Below are 15,487 nucleotides of genomic sequence, written 5' to 3' on the forward strand. Positions count from 1 at the left end.
ACTGTTCTGCCTCATTCCCCGGCTTAAATGTACCAGCGAAAACTGAGAGAAGGGCAGGCAGGTGTCCACGTTTCAGGCAACATCATGGTCCAGTCCCTGTTCTGAAGGCGTGTGCCTCATGCTTAGTCCAGAGCCTGCATTCAGGAAAATCACCCTGTCTGACCCAAGGAAACAGCTCAGCCTGGTCAGAAACAGGGACTCCTTTAAGTGGCTGTGAGAATCATGTGTGCTTGTATGTTCACATGCTTGTGGCTCATTTAGTCCCAGAAGGAAAGAGGGGGTGGCAGCGCAGGGTATTCACAGGATCGGCTGAACAGCACGACCGGTCTGTTGCTGATTTCTGCTCTGCTCTGCCTTCTTGACCCAACCTCCATGCATGTTTCTTATTATGCTGTGGATTTGTTTTGCACTGATGGGTGGGAAAAGACCGGTGAAGCAATAATCGTGTAAGTGAAAGCAATGACTCTCTGGTGTCCTCTACAAATTTCCCACAGTCTTTGCTAAGGCCTCAGGGCCCTTCAGGGTTTAGAATTACAGCTTTCAGTAAATCTCCTTAGACTCACACTCACGTGTGCCGTCGTGAGACAGCACCAAATCTGTGCTGACAATTCTTCACAAAGCCAGAACCATGCCCTGTGTCCAAAACTGATCGGAGCCGAGGAGTAACTGTGACAATAGCAGCTGCCATTTATTGTGCAGGGAGTGCATGGCAGGCCCTATTCGAATCCCTTAAATGGATTCATCAATTTAACCCTCACAACAATTTTTGGTAGTGAGTGCCATCATTATCCACCTTTGACAAATGAGGAACTGAGGCACAGAGAGAGGTGAAAGACTCGCCCAAGCTAGTTAACAGAAGAACCAGTACTCAGGCCTGGAGCGTCAGATCTCAACCTATCAGCACTACCTCTTTTCAAGGACCCAAGAATGAGAAAAACACAGAGTTGGGAATTATTTCACTTTAACCTTAACATCACCCATTAAGGAAATGAAACATTCATTGAATAAGAATAAGAATGTTTTCCTTTACCAATGGAGACATTTTAAAGTAAGAATTGTGCTTAGTTTCTGTTCCAATAGGGTTGCCAGCCATAGTTTATGGTGTGGTTATCATATTTCAAAAGATTTTAGTGGAAAGATCTATGGGAAAGCTGTTGAGTGGAGAAATCAGCTGTGTTTTGCCTATCAAGATGACACTATTGACCCAATGCAAGTTAGGCTTCTACGCTAAGTAATTTTTCCAGTTGTGTTGACAAGTTATCTTGAACCATCCAAGCCTCATCTTTTCTTCCCTGTTGATTAGTTGGGGATGAGAGACAGATGATCTTGGTCTTTGGAGAAGTGTTTTATTTTCTTGTATTCAAAACTAAATAACCCAAATGAGGCAGTTTTGCCTTCAACTAATTTTGTGTTTGTACCCACTGAACTGTCCTCTTGCATTCATAGGAATGAAGGAAAAGAATAGTTTTGTGATGATAGCTGGCAGCCTTTCAGGTATGGAACTTGAGCAAAATGCTTCTAGGAAGCATTTGGAGACAGATAACAGCAGGTAGAATGCCAGTTAGAGGGTTTAATCATAAAGACGAAGTAACAGTTTTGATGTTTTCACCCAGCTTTTCTGTGGTCTCTTTTAAATGAAAATACTTACTCTTGAGAACCTACTTTATCTTAAGTGATAATATTCATTTAACTCTTGGTGAGGTAAAGTATATCCTAGGATAATATTATTCTAACCTGATTCTAAATCTTACGTTTTTAAAAAAATGTTGTAGTGTTAATCCACTTTGTAGATCTAACCAATATAGACAGCTCTGATGAGTAGATCACTTCCCTACATTTTTCTTATTATTTAAGAGCAAATGTTCTTAAATTATTAGGAAGGTATGTGTCACGTTATTTTTCATCTTTAGCCACATTTCCTTTGAAATTAAAAGGAGATAAAAGTCCCATCTATATACTGCTAGCAGAAAAAAATTGCCATGAACTTTCCCCAAAGACGATATTATGAAAAGCCTTAACAACAAGCATACGCAAGAAAACAAGACACAAAAAACCTTAGAGTCAACCTAAATGTCCATTAATATGTAATATGTATGTAAGTAAATAAAATAAAATAATATATAGCTGCGAAAAATAGAGAATAGTTAAATAACATAGAAACATGGCCATACTGCACTGTTCAGTGAAATAGCAACTTGCAAAGCAACAGTATGTTAGCCCAATTTTTAAAAACAAAAATATTTGTGTGTGTGTTTGTGTGATATGTGTTGTAATATGTGTAGAGAAGGACAAACTGAAAGCATGCTAAAACGGTTTTTTGTTGGTTGTAAGACTGTATGATTTTCAGGCTCTTTTTTGTTTTGTATTAATTTTTGACAATAAAATGTAAAGTAAATCCTTGAAGATCTATATTTAGAATTTTATTTTGCAGTACTTGCATATCACTGTAATTCTTGGTGTTGCTGTAAAGGTGGCTATATTTACTACCGTAATTGATTCTCAACATTCTGTCCCATATTCAATTCTATGTAATGATTCTTATTCTGACCAGGCCTTTTAATAAAGATGGTAGCTATCTGGCCAGCTGTACCACTTAAGTTATAGCTTCTGCTGCTGATCATCATTAAGCTTCAAAAACCAATACTTTCATTAACATTTATAATTTTTTAAATTTTTTAAAGGTACAATAAATCATTAATTAGCCCATCTTCACAGTATGTTTTCCCATTTCCTGGACCATGTGATTTCAGTCTATTGCAGTGACTTCAAACTGCAGCCTCCTAAAAGCAACAGAGTGATTCAACTGAACAACTATTCAACTATTACTTGACTATCCACAGGTGCAAAACATGACACCAGGAAGAGTGAGAATGACACCAATAAACAAAAATGAGCCACTGGTGTCACGGAGCTCAGTCTAGGGAGTAAGAAAAACACAGGCCTAAGTAATCCCAATGCAATGATTTGAAAAGCGGTAGACAAGCACTCATTCCAATCCCTAAATGCATTCTGCACCTCTGCCAACTTCTTACAAAATGCCCATTTGCTTTACTCTTGTTAACATATTACAGATTGGAAATGTCTCCGAAAAGGAAAGCATGATATTGTACATCTTCAATAGATGTAAGTGCTCAGAAAGCAGGGACCTACTTATATTTGCCTGTGATGGTGATTTATTAACTAAAATCCAACCCACCCGTTTGGTAGCCAAATTAGATAAGCTATCTCTTTGTGTCATCCCAGTTCACTGGTGCACCACTCTCTAGCCATATAAACACTCTGTTTTATTTTGCAGATGAGGAAATTAGAAGGGGGGAACCTGAAGCTTGTCCTTTTCTCCTCAAAAGCCTGTTTCAAAGTCCACATTCGATTGCTGTGGACTTTGAGAGGTGGGCTTCAGATCTTCAGTTACTTATCCAACTGCAAGATCTCCTGCACTCCAGTCGGTGTTTGAGACTGGACAAGTGAAGAGTCTTAAGGCAGAGCTGACTCCACCTACTGTTCACGGTTGAGCAGATGAGAAAACCAGGCTTAATGTTTGTTACCGTGTCTCTTCCTATTTCTTACTGTGTGACAATGATCGGTATCTGGTTGCCTTAGAGACTGTCAGACCTGGCATCTCTGCGTATCTGCAGAACACTCAGTGGTTTCTGAAAACAGGTGTGGCCTGGTTAAGAGTCATAGCCACAAGTTTTTTTTGTTTTGTTTTGTTTAGGTTGCTTTGACTCTGGTGGCTTTTACCAACTTTCCAAATGTCACTAACTCTACCTCAGGGGCTATTTGTCAAAGTTATTGGTAAACTAGTTTCTTACCTGTTTTTTCTTTATATTTTAAGAGATAAAATACTAGATAGAAAAAAAAAAAGCTTACTGAAGCAAAAACTGGTTTTAAGTGACAATTGTGTGTTCGTTGTGGCTTACACTTTAACAATTAGTTCTGGTCCCCTTGCTGATGGTGTGGCTTTTGAGGTAAATTGCATGAAGAAAACCAGTTCTCATTTGGTAAGCTCCAGTGGGTTGCAGAGTTGAGGGAGTTGATACTATTACCCACCACCATATATTTGGCCTCACTGGTATAGAGCTAATGACCAGTCAAGGTATTGAAAGTACATTAATATTGGATCAGATTAAGTAGGAAAAATAGACCCTATTCAGTTAGGAACATTTCTCCACAAAAAAGTACAAAAATGGGACTATTTGTAAAAAGTCTTGAAAATCAATAAATTTAGAAAAAGTTGGAGAAGCTGGTTATATTTTGATAGAGAAGAGACAGTTTAAGGAAGTCAAGAGATCTGACTTCAAATATTCGAAGAATAGCATGTGAATGCACAAATAACCATAATGTTTAAGGCCAAGAAAATGGATTGACAGCTTAAAAGGGGAAATAATTTGATTCCAAGAAGGCAATCCATTCTAATAACAAGAGCACATCTCACAGCAGTGCAACGGGTGCCTCGCGACAATGAAAATTCCTATCTCAGGAGCCAACACCAGGTGGTGATTTGTCAGGCTTGCTAGGGAAGGATTCTTGTAGTAGGAGGGAGATTGGATGAGACCTTTAAGGTCTTTCCCAAATACGAGATGCTATCTGTCTAATTAATTGCAGTCAGACTCTTAGGTATTGTCCTGGGCTCTCATCTCTGTGTCGTTGAACTATAGATTCACTTCTTCCTAACTGTGAGATAATTGAGTGGATTCACATCTTTAAGTCAGCATTCAGCAGAAGCAGTGATGGTGGTGAGATAAATTCCCAGACTTTCCATCTGATTAATTACTGTCCCAGAGCCTTGGTTTAGGAAGATCCAGGAGACCATGAGGCTCATCAGAGTTGAGAGCTAATCCCATATGAAATCAACCAGGTGTCTGTTTCCACTTGCTTCCCCTAAGGAAAAAAAATAATTTCCTTTTATTTTCTGGATGTTTGGGTTTGAGGATGGGTTTGATCTTTAGTGCTTCTTTGTTTTGTTTTGTTTTGTTTTATATTTATTTATGTTTGGTTTTAGGTCTGGAGTTCCAAAATGCAACATAATAAACACTTGCATGTCCAAAGCACTTTTGTCCGTTTTGCTGGTGAGAGTTGAAAGTAAATAATCTGCAGTCAAGTTTTGGTATCAGATCAGTCCCCTGTGCAGCGCGTGGTCTTGTGCATGCTGCTTTATTTTCTGGGCCACCATTTTCTCATTTCTGAAATGGTGTAAGCACCATTTTATAGGTTTATAAGAATTCAATGAGAAAATGCATGTCAAGGTACTTTCTATGCTTTGAAGCACCTTTAAAATTTTAGTTAGGGTTATTTAAGTTTTCTGAACTGTGTGTTGTGGTCAGTGTAAGATATAAAAAGCTCTCTTCACTCTTTGCATTAGACATTTTTTTTCTCAGAAGTGACATTTCTTGATCTTCCCGTAGGTTCTGTAGAAAAACACATGATTGATTAGAACCGTTGTTTTGAGTCCGCACTTGTAAGTAAAACAGAACATGAGTGAACACCTGGAAAATCATGTCTTTCTCAAACTTTCAACTCTAGGTTGGTATAAAATGACCAAAGAGGCAAGCAGCAGGAACTATTGAGTTTCATTAGGCAAGGCTAACAACTAAGGTAACAAACCTGGAAATTCACAGGAAAAGGAGATTCTCTCGATCAAACCCAAAACTTTAAATATTTGTGTGTATTAATGATTAGGATTTGACATCCCATAATCAGTTTTGCTCTAAAGGGAAAATGTTCATAGAGAGTCCCTCAAACACCAGGCAGCGAAAGGAAACTCCCCCAGCAGAAGATAGAAAGCGTTTCACAGAGTGGGCTTAGCAGCGCCTCTCACATGCTTGTGGAAAATAGAATGTGTGACCACACTGTACCAATAATCTCCACAGACAAATATGTTGTTGCTTGATTCAGGCCTTGTGTGCATAACATTGTCTATATGTTTTGTTTTCTTTAAACAGAATCATAGAAGATAAGGAGCCACAAAGGTTCACTCTGTTTTCAAAGGTGCAGTCAAAATGTTACACTTCTAAATTGTGGCGATGAGACACGCCCTGAAGAAAAAGAGCGTTACACCTTCACAAGAAAACAGAGAAACCAAGATACCTTGTGATGTCTTGTACATACCAAGAAAAATATGTCCTAACCTTGAAAGCCCATTTTGGACATGAGCAGAACCATATCATCACAAAACCGAAAAGCTGTATCTTTCTCATCCACTATACCCCTTCTTTTTCAAATGGACACCTGAGACCTTGAGCTACTTCATACAACAGAGTTTCACACTGGGGCCTCCCATCCCTACCTGCATTTCAGGCCCAGGTATTTGCTGGCATCAGATTCATCATCAAGAACCTTTCTGTGGTCCATTTCTTGGGGGCACAATTCTCTAGCGATGGGGACTAATCCGGTCAAATCATCCATTTTTGTTAACATTAATTGTGATGTCCATTGCAGGTATCTGCTTTGTGTATAAAAAGGAAATTTCTGAAGATACAGCTTTATATGAAAGGACTGATTTTAGTTGCAGAGGTTTCATACATAATGGGAGGTCGGTAAAAAGATTATTCCTTGCTGAAAAAAACTCTGGAAAAATCATGCCATGCAGAAAGCTGCCCACATGGCCTATGCATGGATTCAGTGTTGAGGGGGAAGGACATTCTCTTTACACTTTTACAACTTCCTGATATAAGTGGTTCACTCACAGGAAAAGGAGCAATGCCTTGATACTGACACTTTCACCCCAAGTTTCCAGACTGTGGAGTGTAAGGTAAAATTAAAGGATGGGGAATCAGACCATCATGAACAAAAATAGAAAACAGTGTCTTGGCATGCAAATACTGTGAATTTCATTTCTCTCTCTGTCTTCTAGTCTCTCTCTCTCTGTCTCTCTCTATCTTGCTCTCTTTCTCTGTCCCCCCATTCCCCAATCTTTTGAAGAGTTCCAATGTTGCTAGTATATAATTATGACACCTGGACTTCATTGAATACTAAGCTAACGCATTTTGACACTTTATTATTCATTAACTAAATTTCAGTTATTTAAGCATGAGGTTAACAAACACTTTTGACCATCTACTATATACTAGACATGATGAGGACTACTGGGGATATAGAGAGACAAGATGTGGTCCTTTCCCCAAGGAGCTTACAGTCTACTGGACAGACATAAATGAACAGTAAATGAAAATGCAGTTGTCCTGAACTCAGGGTACTATGGGAACTTACAGCAGAAATAGCCAGCAGTCTTACAGAGTCAGGAAAAGCTTCATGGAAGACCATGGTGTACATGTTGAATCCTGAAAGAAATAGAACAGGAAAACCTGCGAAGAAAGACCAAGGATTTGCATGGGTGGCAATTACCCAGCCTAAAGGTAAGAGATATCAGGGTACCTGAGGGGAACTGTGAGTTTCCAGCTTGACCAGACACAAACACAAAGAGATAAGGGAGAGTTGAAAGAGAAAATTTGGAGAACAACGCATGGGGAAGATTATATCAGATTTTGCATGTTTTTTGTATCATTTCCAGCCAAAGGCCTGGTTGGATAGACCTTCTCAGAGGGTATGGCTTGAATGACTAAGGTCATAGGATTATAATATTGTAAGGAGTTTAGAAATAACTTAGTATTAACACCTGCCCTCTGTGCATAAGTACTCTGTACAACAACCAGACAGGTACCCAGAGCCTCTGCACTACCTTTGGAGGTAAATACCTCCAACGAGCAGGGGCACACTATTTGACAAAGCAGCATTCTCCCTCCCAGTCTAACAGCCTGTGATGTATTTGACCTTTCTTTGAGGAAAGATAATCTTATGGTCCCTGACCTCAAGATGTTTACATTTTAATGATTGTGTGGCTTATCCATTAATCTGAAAAGAATCACAGATAAAGTAGGTAATAACATAGACCAGGAAGTAGCATTACCAGGTATTTCAGATTTGGGGATTTATTTCATCTTATTTCTGTGACTTAGGATATGACAGAGGACCAGATACAGTCCCTGCCATCAGAACCCTTATGATATAAAGGCCAAACATATAAGTAAGCATGTAGGCCAGGTGCGGTGGCTCACATCTGTAATCCCAGCACTTTGGGAGGCCGAGGCAGGAGGACTGCCTGAGCTCAGGAGTTCATGACCAGCCTGGGCAACATGGTGAAACCCGGTCTCTACTAAAATACAAAAAAAAATTAGCCAGGCATGGTGGCGTGTGCCTGCAGTCCTAGCTACGCAGGATGCGGAGGCAGGAGAATTGGTTGAACTCAGGAGGCGGAGGTTGTAGTAAGCTGAGATTGAACCACTGCACTCCAGCTTGGGCAAGAGAGTGAGACTCCGTCTCAAAAAAAAAAAAAAAAAAATAGTAAGCATGTAAAGACACTTTATATAATTCATGTGTGTGAACAATATGAATGCATGTGAACACTGACCCACTAAAGTAAAGGTAGTTCGGAAATCTTGGGCAGTTCTCATTAGAGCTGCCTGAAGGGAGGCTGGGAGGATAGAAAGAAGATTGAGCTACAAAACACATAAATGTGAGCTACACAGAAAAAGGGTCAATTAAACAAATCTTGTTGACTCTGGAGTCTGGCTCTGCATCCCTTTTAAGTGAAGGCCAGCGGCTTCCCACTGGGTTTAGGTTGGAGCTGGCCTGAAGGATAGCTTGTGTACTGGAGGTTGTGCAATCAAATACTATTTGGAGGACCTATTAACGGGCCTCATGTGGTGCTTTTCATAAAGAAAATCACCCTCCATTATTTAATGGAGGTCTGTAGACTTTGAGTCTGTTTTATAGTGGGGATGTTCTTTGTGGATAATAACTACAGGGACTAGAGACATTACTTTCACCCAAACACTGCGGCTGCTGGGAAAGGAAGATTTTTGGAGCAAATGGGACTTGGAGAACACATCACAACTCGCCATATAAAAAGCTGTTCACAGATTCTGCTCTGCACCTTCCTTTATTCTCACTTTGCTTGTCAGTTACTTGTGAATATTCTGCTCCCGGTCCATAAATTGTAAGTCAACTTCCATTTTAGGTTTCTCAGACCAAGTTTATGGGGTCAAAATGAGCATGGAGTTACAAGCTCTTAACTCTGTACTTCTGCCTCAAGGGAACATGTTTTTCTGCAGATGTTTAGAAAACTCAGCACTCAGTGTGTGCTCCACATTACAGAGCTCCCTTTTCTTCTCAGATAATCCAGTTCTTCCACCTTAGTGTTTCAGAACTACCATTATTTATACGTTTCAGATTATACTGCCAGACCCTGAGGTTGTTCCAAGAGCTCTTGGCTGCACTGGACCCTTGTATTCTCTTCCTAACAGTGCTGTAAGAAATGGCCAAAAATCAGTGATTAAAGCAAAATAAATTTACTATCTTCTAATTTGTAGTCAGAGGTTCTAAAAATCAATGTGTTGGTATGGCTGCATTCTCTCTCAGCGCTCTAGAGGACAAGCCGTTTTCCTTCCCTTTTTAGGTTCTTGAACCTACCTGCATTCCTTAGCATCCCTTGGCTTGTGGCTTCTTCTTTCATCTTCAGTGCCCACAGTGTATCATCTTCAAATTTCAAGTCTCTCTCTCTCCTCCTCACTCTCTATCACTTTTATAAGGTAAACAGTAAAAGCATAGGGTCTTGCACCTTCCAGCCAAAACATAATCATTCTGAAGGGCAAAATAAGGCATATAAATATTTTATATGTGGCCTCATTCTCTGGCTCAATGACAGTCTTTTCTTTAACTTCAGTGTCTTCAGGCCAATTAGTGGGTATTTCTAGACGTCTACAGGAAAGCTTTGGAATTCTTGTACGTTGTACAATGTTCCTAAAGATTGGTCATGCTACAGATTGTGCGGATTGTTTCTACAGTCAGTCAGCCAATGGATAATCAAGAAATATGTATTAAGTTTATATTATTATACCAGGTACTCTGCTGCATGTAAAGGATACAGTGGTGAATAAGACAAATGTTCAAGCATTATCAACAGACAGCATCAAAAAAGCAAGCAGAGTAGCAGAAAGTGAGTTACAGCTATTTACAACACATATCTTCAGGAGCAGAATAGCAGAATGCAAACTAATACAATGCAAAGGAGGAAAGATTGGAGTCTGTGTCTATAGTAAAACTCCACTGCACCGGTTGTTCAAGAATAACAGATAAAAATTAAAAGACGTAGACCCTGCATTCAGAAAGTTTTTAGTGTAAGTGGGCGGACAGAATATTATACATAAAATGACAAAAAGGTTAGTCAATTATAAATATAAATCAAGGGCAGGAACAAAGATACAGAAGGAAGAATTGTCTAGCAAGGTGAGGGAGCAATGAGCTCAGACCTGAAGGACTGCTGTGAACCGTCATGGAAGGAGACTGGAGGGTGCCACATGTAGTGGGAGTAAAGAAAGATCTGGACTTTCAACAAAGCTTTTTCAACGCTAAGGAATAATCACCGTTGGTAGGGCAAAATCATTCTGCAAAGTACATCTGCACAGGTGTTGACAAATCTAGATGAAAGTGGCTGCATAGATGTCAGGTGTGGTTACAAAATCTAAGCTCCTTGATGGACGGGACTTTGCTTTATTCACCACTCTACCCATAGAACTCAAACTACTGCCTGGCACAGAGTAGGCAATCAGTAAACATTTGTTGGTGGATAAGTGAGTGAACAAATGCAGAGACAGAGGAATGAGCAGGGAATTGCACTTTGGACCAGGGACAGTAATAAGTAGACCCCTGTAGCTTACCTCTCCGGAATGCGATACTAATCACCCAAAGGCCAGTTATCATCACTTGCCTTTGCCTACCTGGAGAGCCAAAGAAATCAAGGCCAGACGTGGAGGGTCTTAAGTCACAGACACAGCTTGTCCCTGCACACCGGAGCAGGAGTGGAAGCTGGGAGGTCTTTTTATTACATACATCCTGTAACAGTTCTCATGGGCTTGGTTTAAAAATCCTACAAAAATAAGAATGAGTAAAAGAAGTGGGGAGTATTTCCAGGAACTCCCTTGTTCTTCCAACACCCTATTCTTGTTTCTTTCAAGTGATCTGCTAAACGGCTGCTCCATGTGGTATAAATCCCCCACCCCAGCACTGAGAGCCACAGTGTCACTACTGGAGGAAAAAACCTGAAGACAGGGGAACTGACAGAGTCAAGTGCATTAGACTAAATCACAGCATCTAATGAGGTTCCACAGCAACTACTTGCCATGCTCTTTAGGGAAACAGTTTCCTGTCTCCTTCATGTGGCCTCAGCAGGCCTTTCAGTATCTTATTCTGTGCAGAGTCCCCGTGACATTTTCCCTCAGCCTTTCTCAGGGTGCTCCCTCCCGTACACCTTGGAGTTTCTTTCAGCCAACATCACAATCAGCTAGGGCTTTGAAAATGAATTCTTGTGAATAAAGTGAATAACACTATTCTTCCGTAGGACAATTTTTCATCTATCAGGCCAGGCCCTTGATGCAGAAGGTGGCAGTGAAGGATCTGGAAGGGGTGTCTTTCTGTGTCTCAGCTGTTTCCTGGAAGTTTGCTCCTGGGCACCTCCAGCTTTTCTTCACCTCTATCTTCCTTCAGTAGAAGAAACCAGAATGGTCCCCAACTACCCAGAGCAGGTCCCCAGCAAGGAGCAAAGAAACAAAATACAAAGTAAATAAACACTGGGACAAGAGGGCAGCAGAGTAATGATAATGCTGTGAGCATGAAAAGCACTGTGGCCTCTCAGTCCGCATCTGATATGTTTGGATATTTTATCCCCTCCATACTCATGTTGAGCTGTGATCCCTCGTGTTGGATGTGGATCTGGTGGGAGGTGTTTGGGTCGTGGAGGTGGATCCCTCATGAATGGCTTGGTGCCCCCCTCATGGTAGTGAGTAAATTCTTGCTCTGTGAGTTCATGTTAGATCTGGTTGTTTAAAAGAACCTGGAACTTCCAGCTCCCTCTCTCTTGCCCACTCTCTCCCTCATGGGACATCCAGGCTCCCTTAGGCTTTTCACCTTGACTGTAACCTTCCTGAGGCCCTCACAAGAAGCAGATGCTGGCACGATGCTTTGTGTGCAGCCTGCAGAACTGTGAGCCAAATAAGCTTATTTTTGTTATAAATTACCCAGCCCCATATATTCCTTTATACCAATGCAAATGGACTAATGCACCATATCCAGTGGCCTCCTCCCCATTCACAACCTGCTAGCCAAGCAAGGGTGGTGGAGGCAGATTTGAGGGTGAGCCCTGGGATATGAGGCAACTCTCACATGTGACTGACTGTGGCTTTGAAGCAGCTGCAATAACTTTTGTCTCCTGGGCAGACTGAGGTTAGGAGTTCAATCCGTGCTACGGGATGAGGTCAGAACACCTTCCCTTGCTTTGATCTCACTGGGCTCCAGCCTCCCTTGTAAAGGTCCTATTAAAGGGGGCTATAACTGTCTCTGTCTTGGCTTGCCTACTCTTTGGGAATTTTCCTATAATTTTGAATTATTGCAAATCAAAATTTAGTATTTGGAACAGTTTATTGAAAACCCTTCTGAAGGAAAGGGGGAAGGGCTAAGTGAGGTCTTTGGGGTTCTCCTGTACTGCTGCTTTCAGTGGAGCTCTTTCTGTCCAAGGCCCTTTTTCAGTAAATTGCCCTGGTTGGCTAAACCCAGTGGGTTTCTTCCTATCAGTATATACTCCTACAGGAATTTCAGAAGAATTATTCCTTTTTGCTTCCTGAAATGAGCATTCTATGAGCCTGTGTTTTTAAATAAAATAGCCTGGAATCATTTTCATTAAAAGATAGTTCTGAGGTACAGTGCAAACATTTAACTTATGAAAACTAACAAGCAGATGAAACAAAAAGAGTTGAGGGCTCTCAGTGAGGAATGCTCACTATAGGGGTGTTAGTCTTGAAGCAATGAAGAGAGTTTGAGAGAGTTAAGGGAGGTGTTCTAAGCACATCTGCCCTGAGCATGTACTGTTTGTCTAGGATGTGAGGTTCTGGACCAAGTCTCAGCAAGGACAGCAAGGAGCAAGGGAATGCAGTGAGGTCTCTCCTCATAGTGCCCAGTCCAGGGGCAACCTAGAAAGGAGAACTTCAGGGTCACCCTAGGACTATTTTTGAGGAGGGCACCAAGCCATTCATGAGGGATCCACCTCCACGACCCAAACACCTCCCACCAGGCCCACATCCAACACGAGGGATCACAGCTCAACATGAGTATGGAGGGGATAAAATATCCAAACATATCAGATGCGGACTGAGAGGCCACAGTGCTTTTCATGCTCACAGCATTATCATTACTCTGCTGCCCTCTTGTCCCAGTGTTTGTTTACTTTGTATTTTGTTTCTTTGCTCCTTGCTGGGGACCTGCTCTGGGTAGTCGGGGACCATTCTGGTTTCTTCTACTGAAGGAAGGTAGAGGTGAAGAAAAGCTGGAGGTGCCCAGGAGCAAACTTCCAGGAAACAGCTGAGACACAGAAAGACACCCCTTCCAGATCCTTCACTGCCACCTTCTGCATCAAGGGCCTGGCCTGATAGATGAAAAATTGTCCAGTGGAAGAATAGTGTCACATAATTCACATGATTCACAAAAATCCATTTCAAAGCCCTAGTTGATTGTGATGTTGGCTGAAAGAAACTCCAAGGTGTACGGGAGCACCCTGAGAAAGGCTGAGGGAAAATTTCACAGTTGCACAGGGCATCCATTCAACACCATTTCAGTTCAAAAGAGACACTTGCTTAGGAGCCTCCTTGTGAGTAACTCACCTTAGATTCACCAGAGAAAGGGAGAAAACCACTAATCTAGAAGTAAAGGGACCTGTAACACAGAAGCTTCTGTACGACACTGCCAAGGCTCAAATCCCAACTCTATTCCTCATAATGTCCATGCTTTGAGGCAAGTTATCTGATGGTTCCATGTATTCTGTTGCTTCTTTATAAAATGGTAATGATAATAGTGCTGACACTGTCAATTTATTGTGAAGATTACATGTGATGACATATTTAGAATAGAGCTTAGCCATAGTTAGAATTCAATAAATTTTGGCCATCACTACTATTAATCTTTCTAGTAATATTTCTTGTGTAAGAGATATCCTATAATCAGGTTACTAGGAACTTGACTGCATCATTTTCTGTGTATTTTTAATTAAAGGAAAGCTTCAAGAGAGCTCTTTTGATATAAAAGCTTTTTAAACCTCCAGCATCTATCCTTTCTGTTGGACTCTAAGGAAATCATAGATTGTTCCTTATCAAGTTTTTTTCGACTGGATTAGGCTATACCGTTGCTTGTGACCTGCACAAATATAACATATAAACAACATTAAGGTTCACTTTCAAAGGACCTTAAAAAGTTGGGGACCAGTCTAGGATCTTGATTTTACTAGGTGCAAAGGAATCGTTTGAGGTAGGAAAACCAGTTGATAACTGCCCTATGCACTGTACTCACTTTCAAAAAAAAAAAAAAAAAAAAAAAAAAAAGTAAGACGTTTACAATGGTAAGAAGAACTGAAACCTGCAAAGCAAGTTAATCAAAATATAAGGTTAAAGTGTGGATTCTAAATTGTCCAATGTAATATGACACTAAGCCAAAATTTCATACCATCTTGATCCTTTTCTTTTTTTTTTTTGAGATGGAGTCTCGCTCTGTCGCCCAGGCTGGAGTGCAGTGGCCGGAACTCAGCTCACTACAAGCTCCACCTCCCAGGTTTACGCCATTCTCCTGCCTCAGCCTCCAGAGTAGCTGAGACTACAGGTGCCTGCCACCTCGCCCGGCTAGTTTTTTGTATTTTTTTTAGTAGAAACGGGGTTTCACCGTGTTAGCCAGGATGGTCTCGATCTCCTGATCTCGTGATCCGCCCGTCTTGGCCTCCCAAAGTGCTGGGATTACAGGCTTGAGCCACCGCGCCCGGCCGAGTCTTTTCTTCATTAGAATTTTGTTCCATCTGTATTTCATTAACATGTTCATTTACATTTACTGTCCTATGAAGTCATTACATAGCCTCTTTTCTGAGGGCTCAGACCTTTAGATGGTCCCTCCTCAAGTTCACCTGAGAGTCACACTTTCTAAAAGCCCATGGATTCCACAAGAAATTGGTTGTCTAAGCTTATGACATACACATTCTGATCTCGAACTGAGGGCCACTATAAGAGCCTGCCTATTGACCTCTGGCCACCCCTCCAATCCCTTCATGCACTGCAGCCACAGTGATTATTTCAAAACAAAAATCTTATCATTACCCTCTAAAATCTTAAATGCTTAAAAGACACAAACCACCTTAAATGGCTTTTCACTTCTCTTAGGATTATCCAAACCGATCCAAATGTTGAACATGGTCTACATGTTCCAATAGACTGCAGCCTCAATTTCAACCCCATTTTCATAGAGCTCTCTCCTCATGCCAGCCAGACAAGCTGTATTTTTATTTCTTAAATACACTACCGAGGACATTTGCATATGTTGTTCTTTCCTCCCAGAATGCTATTCCAATGCCTCTTTCAATTTTGCCTCAGGTAACTCAGACATCCTTTTAGCCTAGCTCAGGTCT

The 15,487-nt window shown here is 41.0% G+C and overlaps 1 long non-coding RNA gene across 1 annotated transcript; it reads right to left on the reverse strand.

The window, feature by feature from the left end:
* Positions 1–4,445: 4,445 nt before the first annotated feature.
* Positions 4,446–7,614, reverse strand: LOC116418421. Its single transcript, XR_004228426.1, has 3 exons — positions 7,210–7,614; positions 6,287–6,442; positions 4,446–5,408 (listed from the first exon to the last, which is right to left on the reverse strand). It is a non-coding gene; the product is annotated as an uncharacterized LOC116418421 (long non-coding RNA).
* Positions 7,615–15,487: the final 7,873 nt, after the last annotated feature.

The sequence above is a fragment of the Piliocolobus tephrosceles genome, chromosome 13 (assembly GCF_002776525.5).
Source record: "Piliocolobus tephrosceles isolate RC106 chromosome 13, ASM277652v3, whole genome shotgun sequence".
NCBI classification, from domain to species: domain Eukaryota; kingdom Metazoa; phylum Chordata; class Mammalia; order Primates; family Cercopithecidae; genus Piliocolobus; species Piliocolobus tephrosceles.